We start from the raw sequence: 13681 nt of genomic DNA, 5'->3' as shown, positions 1-13681 counted from the left end.
CCTGGGTCAGTTGCTCGGTGATTTTGGGGGTCCCGGCCTGAAAATTAGGGGACCCCCTGCTCTAAATGATGTAGACTCTGAGTTTGATGTTGCTGTAAAACTATGTAAAAATGCTATAGTCATTACACAAGTTATGATGTATTGCCATTCTACACACCTACCTCTCTCGAGACTGCTTGATGACTATATTGTGCTCACATTATAAGCCTGTTCAGCCTCCTTCAGCACCATTGAAAGTACCGTGTTTCTTATAGCAATGAGCAGGAAATGACACAAAAGGATCTCCCTCTTTGTCTTTCTTTATCAGCATCCCCCTGACAGTCTGGGCCTCTCTGTCTCTTGTTCTCTCAGAGCTCCGCCTGAATCACGAGACTCCAGCTCCATTGCTATGCTTTAAGTGATCTGCACACTGACTTTTTAATGTTTAATGTATCGTTGACAGACCAGGTCCCAAGTCATACAGCCAACCGGGAGAGCCAGGGAGGAGAGTGGGCTTTATTCAGGGCAGATTACAGCCGCACTGAGACCCCCATCAAGACTTGTGAGAGGTGAGGGAATAAATCTCTTCTGACAGGAAGGTTGAGTTAGCCTTTTGCTCCTTATATACCAATGGAGACAGCAGGGCGAAGCTGGGGCTAAACCAGGCCACCTGCAGACATACGGAATTTGGTGAGAAAGGAGAGAAGCGTGATAAAAACACAGCCTGACACGATAATTACTCCGGATGTAACAATATCCAAAACTATCAATACAATATTTTCAAAACATCTCACTGTACTCGTGACAGGCATATAAAAACATCGAAGAATATTGTAAGTACTGGTTAAGTCAAAGAGGAGAAAAATGACATTTGCTTTGCAGTTTTGTTGGTAATGCAATCTTAATACCAGAAGTATTCGCGCAAAATTGTATAATATATTGTTCAGTTACAGTCTCTGTCAGGGTCTCTCAAGTTTCTCACACACAGAATCAACTAAATTTTCAGTACTTGTAATACACTTGCACTTGTAATGGAGACTGTGAAAAAAACTATTATCTTGCTCACTTATGAAACAAAACAGAGAAAAAAGACTTGATAAAAGAGACAGAGAAAAAAGAAAGATAAGAGAAAGAAAGAGATATCGTGAAAATGGAATACATCTAAACGCTACCATCTCACTAATAACACACCAGTCATCAAAGTAACAGACAAAGCAATAAACATCAAAACATTAAGCAAAGGGGAAAAGAAAACAGTACATCTAATTTAAGCATAAGGAAAAGTAGATAATAGAATGAGACACTGCAGCTCAAAGAACAGTGGAAATTTGCCAGGTTTGAAAGAGGTCAAACAAATTGGGCAGAGAAAAGTCACGGGGGAAAAGGAAGAACCCAACAGGAGAGAAGAAGAAGGTGGAGAATTTTAAGTAAGGCGGACTGGGTGAGTTTTTTTTTTTTTTCATAACATCATTACTGACATTTAAATTTAGGCCAGTCTGGAGTAGACCAGCTACCCAGGGCATATCCCACTGACAATATGACATTTTCCACCAAAAGTGCTCAAAAAGAAGAGGCAAAAATAGAAAATGAGGTTTCAACTCATACTGTCGCTAAAATATTCAAAAAGCAGTCCAGAGTTGCAGGTTCAAAGGGACCTCCAACATGGCTTGTCAGAAACCAGTAGATCTGGTACTTAAAAGAGTGGGGAAATAAGAATACAGGTGGATTTGATGGTATTTTATAATCCAAACAGTGAAGATGCATGTAGAATAGAAAATTTGTATCAGCTCATTTTAATCAAGTTTCATTTGTCTGTCCATCCGAGAGTGTATGACGATGATTTATTAAAACACAGTGTAATGATGCGCGCATTTAGAAAGGCTATTTCTATGGGAACCGCAAATGACTCCCGCATCAACAACAGTGGCACCAAGGAACACAAGCTGCCTCATTAGAGATGGTTAGATGCACATCTCTAGTCCCTGCAAAGCATTGTGGGTAAAAGGGAAAAAAGGGGCTGAGGTGGGGGGCGAATATGATACATTTGCAACACTAAAACCTCATTTATTTTGAACAGGCAGAAGGCAACGTGAGAGCGAATACACCGATGAGTGATGGGCAGAGGGGTGCTGGAGCAATAAGGGACTAAAGGAAGAAGAAAGAGCGTGGAAAACAACAGGAAAGTGAAGAGAAAGAGAGATTGAGCGATCTGCCTTATTTTCAAGACAACTCCAATGACAGCGCAATTCTTCATTAGCCCAAGTCTTTAGAGTGTATATGTCAACCCTGGCGGCCAGACAAGTGCGGAGGAGCTCAATGATAATTTATCTGTTTGGGATGCAGAGGGGGAAGGCTCCAGCTTTTAGTGGAGCTCCCTACTGGGCGGCACAAGACGGGAGAGCACCCACAGATAACAGTGATTGTCTCGGTGCTGATGTGAGAAGTTAGAAAGAAAGTTTTCAGGAATGGATATGGAGATGTGGAGTATGGCAAGAGGACCATTACGGTATTTGTATTTATTGATTAAAGGTCCTTACATTACATAAAATAGATTCTTGTGATCTTTTGGCCATGTTAGAAAGTTGTTACCTCAAAAAAATACCTGGAGGTGTGTTTTGTTTCATTCAGACATGTTTAAGGAATCCTGGTTTATTAGTCTGTCTATATCTCGAAATTCTCAGTTCAACCTTGTGATGTCACAAAGCTGTGGTTTTCATGTTAACAGTTACCATTTATCAGGAGATTGGAAATTCCAGAGCTGAAATTTTCCAAATGATTCTAGTGAAGGCACATGGAGTTTAAAAAACACAGTGGAGCACTTCCTGTATTACCACATGACATCACAAGGTGGAACAGAGTGTTTTCTGTTTGAAGAGAAGAATACAGTCTAAGTATGCAGGGTGTGTTAAATGTGTGTCAGTAAAACAAAACACAATTCCTGATATGTTTTTGATGAGGAAACATAACATAGATCAGAAAATAGCAATGCATATTAAAAGACAAGATAATGCAAAGGGCATTAAAAGTATCCATCTTGCGTTTACCCAAAAACATGAGATTTTATTGACCTAAAATCTTGAATTCTTACAGTTAATGGGCTCGCCTCTCCACAGATCTGACATGTAACTTGGCCCTGTAGGGTCAAATGCTGTCTCCGCAGAGCTAAATAAGTGTAATGTCATACTGTGGAACATTCCAGGCAATATCATCATGGAGAGAAGCAGGTGATGGACCCTCCACCATGATAGTTACACAGTGCACCTTTAAAATTTAAAACCATTATGTGGAAAAATTATATGAATTTCAACATCATAAGAGATACTGTTAGATTTTTTTTTAAATGTAGTCCATCAGTGGGATGCCTCCTGCTCTTTAGCCCTGCTAGCCACATAGGGAAATGATGATGAATTCCATTAATCTGTTTTGGAATATTTATTAAGAGTGATGTGGGGCTAGCTTACTCCTCGTTTGGGCCGAAGCAACAGTTTATTCTTTTAAAAAAGCATTTTTATCTTTATTTATGTGCCATAATTTGACACATTAAAAGCTGTCCCATGTCAACCAGACAATACACAATCTTTCAATTAACTACAAACTTAAAGGGTCTGATCTATGTTATAACATTGTATTCACATCAAAAGCATTCAGGGATTTGTGTTTTGTTTCATTCACTCATGTTTAACACACAGACCCCTGTATATTTAGGCTGAGTTCTTCTCTCAGATGAAAAACTCTGTTCCTTCTTGTGATGTCATGTGGTAATACAGGCAGTGCTCCACTGTGTTTTTAGCTCCATACACCTTCACTAGAATCCTTCATCCCTGGAATTGGCAATCTCTACTGAACAAACGGTAAAAGGTAGCTACAGAATATCATAAGGTGGAACAGAGCAGTTTGGAGATGTGTGAATGAAACAAAAGACAGTCCCAGGTATGTTTTGATGCCCTAACAAAACTCTAACATGGTTTAAAGCTCACAAGAGTCAATATTGTGTAATATAGGACCTTTAATGAAAGCAAATATATTTTTGTTTCCTGGTAAGCCCTTCAACTATACATCTAGAGCCTCCAAAATATGACAAAAAGAGTCTCTAAACAACCATATAAACAACATTATGCTGCTTATGAAATTTCCCAGAAGTGATTCAGTGCACTTGACCCCTTAAGCTTCTCCCGGTGGAGCTGTGTGACTGTGAAAATATGTGACCAGCATAAGCAGCTCCAAGAGACTACATCTGTAAACAGCCACAAAGATACCTGAAAACCACTACTTTTACCATCCCCACCAACACATAATAACTCTATGTACAAATGGAGAGGAATTTTACTGATAAATAAGATCTTTTTAGAACGGCATGCAGCGTTTGCAACTTTGAAGTAGCAAGAGTCTAAATCGCGGTTGCTATCAGCTTGCATTATCTGGGTAAATAAAGGAGTACCAGTGGAGAGGAAAATACTTGGGCATTTTCAGAGCTCTTTGCCACTCCAGCTCTTTAATGGCACTTTCCATCACTGAGTAATCTTTCTATTTTCTCATTTTCAGATCGATAGGAACTCTGGGAGAATGAAGGGCCTATTTCCTCTCAAATAGGGATAAAACTTAACCACACAGGACTGCCTCATGTTTTTTAATCATGTCAGCTAGACTACTGCTCCAGATGAAACGGTGTAAAAACTAGTTCAGCTTTGAGTTGGCTTACATAGGCTAAAGTTTGAATTATGAGCTAAAAAGAAAAGTGTTATTGATAAAAGAGATACAAAAATACTACTGGTTTAAATATTTAGTCAGAGTGAATGAGTGTGATAGTAGATGGCTGTCTCTGTGTGAGCCTAATAAATGTCATGAACACTTTCCAGAGTTCCCCCTTCTGTGTCAAATACTAGACATAAGTGGTCCTTAACTTGAGTAAACATAACTATGCAATGAATCAAAATTAGATGTAGGAAAATGAGAAAATTCTGTCCACCAACTGAATGCAATCCAAGCAATTAATCAGTGTTTTTCTTTCTCTTATGAAACAACCTTATTTGGCTTATTTTTCATGGGCTGAAGATGCAGGCTCCCAGACACATTACACATCAGGGACACCACACTGTACAGACTGCAATAACCGGACAAATGAATATTGACATAGAGACAGAGACTTTGACCGAAGGCTATGTACATCATTGTGTTTGAAAAGATTATGAGACTCCATGTGAATCAAGTGAAAGAATTTGAACGGCACAGTAGGTATATTCATACAGCACACAAATGTATACCAATGTAATGCAAGGTATTTTTGTATTATTTTATTTAATATGATTATTAAATGAACCAAAAATGCATTATTGTTTTTAAATTGAGATTGCTTGTCCTGACCACCTCCATTTAGCCATGTTTTGAAATGACACATGGACCATTATTTTCATTGCAGAAACAGAAATATAAGCTTTCTGTTAAATGTAGATAACAGTATACAGTACACAACCTGTAGATGGTAATATATTATTAGCATTCAGGTTCCATTTGAGGCTTGAGGCTATTGGAATATTAGCATTCAGATATGGCTAACAAGATGATCAGCATGCAGGCAGCCTTAGATTGAGGCTCAGGTAGCATTAGCATGCAGATGGAGGTGGGACATGTTGGAGATGAGGAGGGTCTTGGCTAAGTGATTAGCAAAAAGATCCCCTGTTTCACATGCAGGATCAGCTCTGGTCTCTGTCGTCACGTTAAAGGCTAATGAGAGGAAGGCAGGGGGTGGGCGTGGGGGTCAGAGGGGGGAGGAGGGGCAGAAGGGGGAGTAGAGGGGAGAGGGGCCATAGAGGGAATGACTGTGATCCCAACAGGGAGAGAATGATCGTGGGACTCACTGTGGGCTGCCCCTGTTCCCGCTGTTTGCCTCATTTAAAACTGATCACAGATCCATATTCACAAAGTCACGGCTCTCACTGATGCTGTGGAAGCAACCTGTTTACAAGTAAGATACTCCAAGGTCCCTGTGATTAAAACACCTTCAAAACACTCCTGACACTCCATTACCCAGCATGCCCCAGGTGAAGCAGGATTGTACATATTGATTTCATGCCTCATTACACTTCCTGTCTAACAATGTCATTGTTCTTCCTGGTTCTGCAAAGCCACGCATCATTCAGAAACAGACAGGCACAACTCAGAGGACTCTGGACTCAAATCAATTGAACTAATTATAATATGTAATAGATACGATGTTATTATTGCTTCATATGAGTGTCCATCACAATGCAGTACTAACTTTTAAACACCCTTGTAAGATTTGAACAATTGTAATGATTTTTAAATAACCTAAAATGCATACCTAACATTGGCTGCTAGTTGCCAGAAGTGATTGCAAGAGTACCAGTTTACAAAGGCAAAACAACACTACTGTGAGGATTGGTGCATATCTAAAATGTGTAGTAATAAAATCAAACAAAAGCATTCATTATATGCTACAAAGTGTCACAAAATTATCTGATAATCTTGATCAGTCATATGTCAAAACTTTAGTACGGTAATTATATGAAAATGTCAAATGTTATATTTTGTAGTATAAAAAGTGTTTTTTATTCATGGAATCGATAATGAGTAACAAGCCTTTGATATCAAAATGGAGTTTGAGATGTTAGTATAGTGCAAACTCTATAGTGTGTAGCTTCTCTAATGACTCTTCCCTGGCCGCACACTCCCATACCTGCCGCAGCTGCTGATCACCACCTTTTTGAGCCCACAGATGCTCTGCTGAATTGACAGGGGATCCAGCTCTGCAGAGATATGCCTCCCACTCACACGTACAGGACGAGATGAAAGCTCCTAAGTCATCATAAGGACAGGAGCACTACATAAGAACAGCAGCTGACATTTGTGAGTGAATCACATGTCCCGAAGGCAGCGCACATACTCCACTTCTCTTTAATGAATGAGTGGAGAGAAAGTGTCCTGTCTGAGGGGGCTCCACTGCAGTCAGCCAGGTTTGACAATGCGCTGTAATCAGATCTCTGTGTGTGAAGATGCATGTGTGTGTCACCAGGGTTTTTCCTGCTGACTCTGTTTATTGGCACAAGAGCCATTTCCCCCTGAGCTAACTTTGTATGAAGAGAGATAGGACCGTCCTGGACATAGACAGACAAATATATGTGGGTTATAAAAGCAATGCTATGTCAGAATAGGTGCACATAGAAGTCAAAAATAACATGCAAGTATAATAATACAGAGAAAAACAGATATATAGATATGCATAGTAAGATCCAAAAATTACAAGATATACCTTTTTGGACATGATCTAGCCCAGTTGAGTCATAAAAATGTGTTCTTTGGCAAAATAACATATCCTAAAAACTTACATTCTGTAACCCCATATATTGTCAGTATTGTACCAACACGCAGCTAATGTAAGTAAGATCAAAAGGTAAAATAAAGCTACTAGGCTCTGTGTTCCAGGCAAATTTCATTGTTTAAAGAAAGAGGGACTTCCTATAGATTCACCTACTGAAAATGTGAAATAAGTCAGCAGTGTAAACCAGCAGTGGAGTGTACTGGATTCCTGCAGGCCAAGTGATACACACCTATACTAGCATGTGATAAATATTGAAGGACATGAAGGACACACACAGAGGAACCCAATTTTCAGGCAGCAAACGACAGGCAGAGCAGCTGGCGGCTCTGTTCAAAGCACATAACACGTCCGAGCTGTGGTGCACACTGTGAATACACTGTCAAACTTTCAAGTTAAAGTTATGTGACAGTGCACTTTCGAAGTTCATCTGACACAGTGCAAAATGTCTTATGCAGGTCAACGGCAGGGGGCGCCATGTTTATCTGGGCTATGGTAAGTAGCCATTTCCTGCACAAGCCCCTAGAAAATGCAGACCACCACTGTGCAATGTATAAGTTGAGGATTTGACGGGTGAACTGATTTGCTCTCAAAACTATTTCTTGTATCTGACCCAAAACTGGCCTCACAAGATTACACCTGCACAGGACTTCATACAAAAGAACTATTTATAAAGTACTAGGAAACAACACATTTATATAAAGAGTCAATCATGAGTTTAATCTGCCCTTACATATAAATACCAAAAAAAAACTTCAACACTCTAACTCTCTCATTACAATCTCCTTTCTGCTGTTGTCCCATATAAATCCTTATAATCTAAATACAATGATGATTTTAGTCAACTAACATAGCACTAATCGATTAATCGCCTACAGCTCTAATTAAAATATATCTGATTAATTTTAAAAAGCTATTAATCTGTGTGTGTGGTTGGCTAGTTGTGGCATCCCCATTGGAATCATCTGAAAACTCAATTTGCATATTCTAACATGCAATTATAAAAAGCTGCAAAAATCACAGACTAACTTCATAAACAAGCCTAAAACCCAGTTATTTTTGGTTATTTTGTGTGACCAGAAAAATACTGGATATGAAGGGATAATTTCACTGGTGTAATAACTGTAAACTTTATAAAGTTTTAGATAACTCCTGATTTTAATCACTTTCAAAGATGATGTTACCCTGCTGACAATGAGTTGCAATATTTGTTCTAATAATAATATAAAAGCCACAGATTGATATAAACTGTATGTATTGTGTAGATATTTTCAAAGTATAAAAAAGTGAAGGAAAAATATATTACAAGAGACATTAAAAGTGCAATCAGTAATAAAAACAGTCAGTGCTTCAGATGAATTGAATTTAAAGCTTATAAAAAGATAATGACTTCCCCATAACTGACCTGAAGGACAGATCTAATTTCATTTTATGTGAAAGATGGCATCTAGACATAAAAAGCCCCGGTTGTATAGCCAGCGGCAATCTAAGGATCAAACATACAACTCCAATCTTTCAGGGCTTGAATATTCTTACATTAAAGAAGACAATAGTGCAGGTGTTGTGAGAGCAGCAAACACAACAATGTCATTTAGGAGTATTATAAGTAAGATCATTCATCCACGAAAGATGTTAGAATCAATTTCAAGGGCTATTTTGACTGCCGGCTAAATTGATGTATGCAGAAAATTGTCAGATATAAAGCAAATCAGCACCGGTTCAATTGGTCTCTGAGGAGCGCTCCCTTGGCAGAGGAAACATGATGAAATGCAGTGCAAAGCCTGGTCTGCAACATAAAAAGCGTAGGTGCAGCACTACAGCTGAAAAGAGTTATACCTATATAGGAAATAAAGCTGGGAGACTTACAAGTTTAGTTTGATTTATGGTTTTAACTGCATGGAAAGTTTGTTTTTTTTACTTTTAAAATGAATGTATTTTTATTTATTTTTATTTTATTTTAATTTTTGTGCAAATTATTACTTTGTTCGGTGGTGGCTGTGGCAAATATTCTTCATAGTTTTATAATTACTTATTAAGTAATGTCAGGAGGAAAGTTGAAAAATAAAAGTTGAAAAATAATCCTGAGGATTATTAGGATGTCTGCATCTCCAAAACTCAAAATGCTCTGTTTCATCTTTGTGATGTCATGAAGTGGTCATTTTGAAGTTAACAACTACCTTTTACCTTTAGTTCAAAAAGACTGGCAATTCCAGGGCCAAAATTATCCAAATGATTCTAGTGAGTGTTTTCTGTCTAAGAGATAAACTAAATACACATTCACATGTGTGAATGAAACAAAACACAACTCAAGGTAGGTTTTAGATGAGGAAACAACATTATAACTAGAGCCTGACCAATATATCGGTTGGCCGATATTATCGGCTGATATGGGCAACTTTAGGCATATCGGCTATCGGCCGATATGCTTGCTGATAGGGGCCGATATTTCACGGGGGCATGTTATACCTCGTTATAAAGCTTAGACTCTCTACATTCTGTTCATTTAATCCAATTTACAGACAGATAAATGTCCTAATATGTGGCTCCACATCAGTATTTATCTACGGAGTAGAGATGCGCGGATTGCGGTTACAACCGCGGTATCCGCGGTTAATCCGCAGGTCGGGCGGATGACGTGACGAAAAATTATATTTTAATTAAATTCGGGCGGGTGGCGGTTTAACTACTAAAAAAAAAAAAAAAAAAAAAAAGTTATTGTTAGTATTGTTCCCTACATCTGAAAAGACGAGTCTCTGTCTATGCTTGTAGTATGAAGTGTACGTCATATCCTTAATTAGCCCATTTGACCTCGTTTTTATGTTCTGAAGGTTAAGGTTGTGTCGGGTTATTGATGCCTAAGGTTTACGAGGCACATATTATATGCAGTTTATTTTATTATTTCTAATTTATTTCAGCTGTTTGCCAACACATAAGTGGCTATAGGGCCATATTTATTTAGTTATGCATATTTTTTCTTGCCTATTTCAATTGGAATATAAAAAGGGCATTGCCTGATTTCAATAAAGGTTCATCTGGATGAGATGATCTGTCTATTTTGTTTCGATATCAGATATATTTTAAAACACGCAGACATTATAGCGTAGACTGCCACTCGGGGTTTTTAAAACTTAAAGAAAGACCGATGAAGTGAGGCTATGACTTTGAAATAACATCGGGCAATGGCAGAATGTTCAGAATGTAACAACATCCAACACAGGCAAGAAGGTTCAAAAACAGCCTAGTCGGAAAACGTTGTCAATTAATTAGCTGCGCAAGAAAACCAGGTAAGTTTGGGGTTGTTGCGGACAATTAAGAATGCGAACATACACGCTGAGCGAATATTGGAATGAATGAGCTATAGAGTTTGCATTTTTATCGAGGCTCCTTAGTTTGTTTGCTGTATGATTGTTCTAAAATCTAAAATCAATCGGCGGATGGCGGGCGGGTGCGGTTTTGAAAACCTTCGGTGCAAAATGGACAGCAGGCGGATGATGAGTTTTGTATCGCGGTTGCGGATGAAAAAATAGCCCATCCGCGCATCTCTACTACGGAGTCATTTGTCTGTGTGTGTCAGTACTGTCCCTGAACACACCACAGAGTCGCGTCACTCACGTGTGTTTGTTTACACCTGCAGACACAGATCCAAACACTGAGATTATTTTTATTGAGTCTGGATTAAAAGGACATTTATTAGTGCAGATTTGTGATGTGAGGAGGAGCCTGTATGAGCGGTGAGTGTTGGAAATATGTCGACTCTGAAGCTAGTTTTTGTCATTTGTTATGGGTTAGCTGCTGTAGCTCCCGCACATAAACAGACTGTTTTCTATTGGTCTGTTCTAAAGTGACTATATTGGCCGTATATTTGCTACTGGACCTGCACTGATATGTAAATGAGCTGTGAATAGAGGTGTGAATTATGACCGCGGCGCACACGTATTTATGGCTAAAGGCTAATAGCGCTACTTTCTTTACTAGTTATGGGTCCGTCGCGAACGAAATGGCTCTTAGAGCCGGCTCTTTGAAGGGAACGACGGGAGCCTGATCCTTATTGGGAGCCGTGTTTTCTCTTTCTCTCACTTTTTTTCTCTTCACGCCGCGTGCAGATTCGTGGTTTGACAGCGGCAGCGGCTAAAAACGAAACTTTGAGAAATTTGCGTGTACGTAGGATTAAAAAAAAAAAAAAAAAAAAAAAAAGAGCATATTTGACTGTAGTTTAGCATAAAATAAATAAGTCCCGGTTTAGTCCTTTTTCAGTCCTGGTTTAGACCTGGTTCAGTCCTGATTCAGTCCTGCTTTAGACGTGCTTTAGTCCTACTTGCAACAAAATAATCTGAAGAGCCACTTGGGAGCCAAAAGAACCAGCAGCTTTTAGTGAGCCGAGCCAAAAGAGCCGGTTCTCTAAAAAGAACTGGAATACCCATCACTAGTGTCTAGAATGTGATGCAAAAATGCCATTAAGCCAATCTACTGTCAGTAAATATGATGTAAAGAGGCAGAAAACAATAAATGTTGCCTAAATAAACCCAATTCAAAATCCACCAGAGCCAAACCTAAGTTTTTTAAACAATTCAACATTTACAGTGAATTTTTACATCACTAAATATATCGGCGATTATATCGGCTATCAGCAGCTCCAACTCCCATTATATCGGTTTCATATCGGCCACAGCAAAATCCATATCGGTCGGGCTCTAATTATAACACAGATCAGAAAATACAGAAATATGGGCCCTTTAAACCTGCTGGAACACCGTGATATTTTTCTGGGAAACATCTCAACATTCTCTAAAACCAGGACAGATCTCAGGATGTACACATGCTCTGAACTCGAAAGCCACTTTTTCACTTGGTAAGATGCTCTGACAGCAGATAATGGTAAGTGCAGAACATGGAGAATCAGACCTGTATAGTGCGCCATGTACTTTCTGCTACAATACACACAGGGTCACTATGGCAATCTTGTTTAATCAGAAGAGTATGCAACCATGTACCACAGAATCATATTTACAGACCTTTACTTTCACACCTCCATGGACATAGTCTCTCTTTTTTTAAGCCCCAGCTGCGAGTAGCTACTGGACACTATTTCACAAGCATACAATTCCCCACTTACGTTTTTGACCAGTGACAAACCCCTAGACCCTACAACTGCCAGTCATCATTAAAACACACTGAGCACATGGACAGGTGTAAGCATTCAACTCAAAGTGACATCATAAGAAATACACTGACAAAACCAACAATAAAAACACAAATAGGAACAAAGCATTTTGAACTATGTGAATGAAACAAAACATAACTCCAGGTATGTTTTTGGCAAATAGGGACCTTTAAGGGACTACACACTAAAGGAAGCCATATGTGCCTTGCATTTGCACATTGACAGTGACCATAATGGCAAAGTGGGATAATATGGAGATGAAGAGCCCCAGAGGGAGTGTGTCTGCCTGGTTACTGGTTCTGCCAATACACAAACAGACACAAAGACTGGGGCTGTGAAGAAAACTATAATTAGACTGTACTATTTTAATTCAAATAAACACAAAAAATAAACACAAGCCTGAGTTGTGTTTATAATATTCCTCATTAATCATTTTCAGCCTGGTAAACGTATTTTAGAAGGTCACACATCTATTACCCTCAACTGATCGGGCTAAATCAGAAGTGATTGAGTGATACGCTTCAGAGATTTGGCCAGTGTTTGTTTTTCTTCAAGCGTTTAACTCAAGGGGAAGATTTCAAAAACAAAAAAGCACATTTATATTTGTGTCATGTGTCCCTATGTGGGTTCAGACCAGGAAAAATGCTATGATGTAAATGAAATGAAACTGAAAATGCCATTAAAGCACAAAACTATGAAAAATGTCTGTATTTTTAATGAAAGTTTGTGTAATTTACCAAATTACACATAAAAATAATACTCTGTTCCTTGATGATACAAAATTAAATAAACAGAAATACACAGAGGAACAAGGCTAGACACAAATCACCAAACGCAATTAGCATGAACTCGAGGTTTACTCATTAGGGATCTGGGACAGTGCAAATGATAACTTTATATTGGAAAAATAAACAGAGCTGTGTATTGACTTAGCCACCACCCTAAGCAATTCACAGAAATGTGTATTTTTGTTATATAAAGAAAAGACTGTTTTGCATTAGATAACAATTTTCAGACAATATTTTAACAATGCATCAGTAATGTGCTAAAATGTCTCTTTAAATATCTTGGTTGATGTTCAAGTATTGCACAAACATGAATGGACCATAATATTAACCATAAATGTTTAAAGTTTTGTAAAGTTAAAAGGCCTATATTACACTACTTGCTGAATTATATAATGATGCTGTTTCCTCATCAAAAACATA

General features: G+C 38.5%; 1 protein-coding gene across 3 annotated transcripts in view; it reads right to left on the bottom strand.

Moving 5' to 3' along the window:
- The window catches only part of ctnnd2a (catenin (cadherin-associated protein), delta 2a), a 260843-nt gene that overhangs the window by 205255 nt on the left and 41907 nt on the right, over nt 1–13681 (bottom strand). The gene's annotated exons all lie outside the window — the stretch shown is intronic.

This window comes from Boleophthalmus pectinirostris, unplaced genomic scaffold (assembly GCF_026225935.1).
Source record: "Boleophthalmus pectinirostris isolate CB_2022bp ecotype Guang Dong unplaced genomic scaffold, ASM2622593v1 HiC_scaffold_15, whole genome shotgun sequence".
Taxonomy (NCBI): domain Eukaryota; kingdom Metazoa; phylum Chordata; class Actinopteri; order Gobiiformes; family Gobiidae; genus Boleophthalmus; species Boleophthalmus pectinirostris.
This window is presented reverse-complemented; position numbering and strand designations above follow the sequence as displayed.